This window comes from Dermacentor andersoni, chromosome 10 (genome assembly GCF_023375885.2).
Source record: "Dermacentor andersoni chromosome 10, qqDerAnde1_hic_scaffold, whole genome shotgun sequence".
Classification (NCBI taxonomy): Eukaryota; Metazoa; Arthropoda; class Arachnida; order Ixodida; family Ixodidae; genus Dermacentor; species Dermacentor andersoni.
Window position 1 is genome coordinate 24,677,417 of NC_092823.1, and position 2,057 is coordinate 24,679,473.

Sequence of the window (2,057 nt, forward strand, 5' to 3'; positions counted from 1 at the left end):
GTCAGCTAGCGCTTTCAGACGATTGTCGCGTTTGTGATGTCACACACAAAACAAATGGCTCATAAAAGTATGAACGTGCGAGGTCTACACCTTTCCCTTGTTGCAGCCAGATATTTGCACCATGTGACATTGCAACACCTTGTACAGCCTGTACTGCAAGATAACGACTGTTATTTTTAACCTCTTAAGGTGCTGTGTAGACAACTGGGCATGCCCAGGTAACGCATCACAATGAATAGCATGTGTTAAATTAGGTGAATTTAAAACCTGCCGCATGCATCTGGAGCCACTTATTTGACATTTCCTACAACATCAACAATTATGTGCAAAGTGTTTTAGTGAAGAGAACTGGACGATAGATGCCTGGGTGTTTGCCCTCGGCACCAGCATGTCGTCATGTGGCGGGTTTATGTCCGTCGTTGTTTCTGGCAAATATTTACTTCTAAGTTTGCTAAACGTGCAAAGTGCAGGGTGCAAATTCAGGACAAAAGAAGAACACAAACGACAGTACCGGCGCCTTCAAGCATTCAAGCATGAACCAACTAGCCCAAGCAAGAGTTTTACTTGAGCATATTTCTAAACGTGTAATTGTTCCAGATTAGAGACATTATTACCTTGGTTTTCCATAAAAATAAAAAAATTCCGAGCTTTAGGTTGTTAAAAATGTGACGTTTACACATATGACCACGAGACATGTACTGGCGGTGGTGTTTTGCTTGCGATCAGTCATGAATTAACTTCATTATTCCAGTTTTGTTACCTCTTCAAGTGGTATGGGCATGCATTCGTCTTAAGCATAAAGGTTTAATTTTCGGCTCGTGTTACCATCCTCTTAATCCGCCTTCAGTTTCTTTAGATGTATACGACGTGCTACATAAATTGCATTTAAGGTACTCTACAGCGCCCACATTCTCAGTTAGTGATTTGAATTTTTTTAGTACATACTGCGGAGTGAAGACCAAGCAGGAGCGGCGAAAAAAAAAATGAACATAGCGAACAAAACGGAACGAGTTATACGACAGAATATAGGAAGTTTTACCCCTCAAAGACAAGCATAGACTAACAAACATGATTAAAAATACGTCGGAGAAAAAATTTTCACTACTCAGTAAAACCATTTCCATGCTTACAAAGAAAAAGCAAACAAAAGTTATGAGTTGTCAGAATATAGACAAGAGTAGGGTTTTATCAACAATGAAGTTTACACGAAATCATACATGTGCTTTTCGAAGTCAGGAAGGCTGCGTTCTGAAAAGAACATTTGAGGGCAGTGCGTTCCATTCGCTGATGGTTCACAGAAAAAAACGAGTTCTTGAAAAGGTTAGTACGTGCGAAGTATGGTGTCAGGTCGTTATTGTGACTACGTCTGGTCTGCCGGGAAAAAGTGAACGAAAGGTAAACACCAGAATTGATATTAAACTGACGATTGTAAAACGAAAAAAAGAAAAAGGAAACCCTGAGCTTAGTAAAAGCAACTACGCTGTTCCAAAAGTGGGATATCGTTGCTAGGCATGCGTGATGAAGGCGAAGTCAAGATCATGACAGGCATATAGATGAATCTTACTGCTTTCCTTTGAAGCATGTGTAGCCACGTATGCATACTCTAGACGCGGTCGTATAATGGTATTGTATGCAACAAGTTTGATTTGGTGTGTAGTGTTCTTTAGCTTGTGTCTAAGCGCTCCCAACGTTTGCACCTTTAGGGGTTTACCTTGCACCACAGCAATAATCGCCATCAGCCTTGCTTGCATTTCCTGTCTTGAAAACTCGGCGCTCGCTACTTTCCGGTCGAGAATGCTTTGTCATGCTGATAACGCACGAGCCGTTCCTGACTTGGAAGTACCAGGCTAGCAGCGTTAAAGAAAGGAAATGCGGGCAAGTCAGATGACGATTATCGTTGTGGGTCAAGATGAGCCCCAAAGGGTGTAAACAGTTTTAAGAGTGTAAGAAGTTCCTGTTTTCTGGAAGCAGATTAACAAACGTCGACATTATCGTTATGGCAGTCGACTGGTAATTGTGACTCCCAAATACCTTATATTGTCAACTTCCATAGAGGC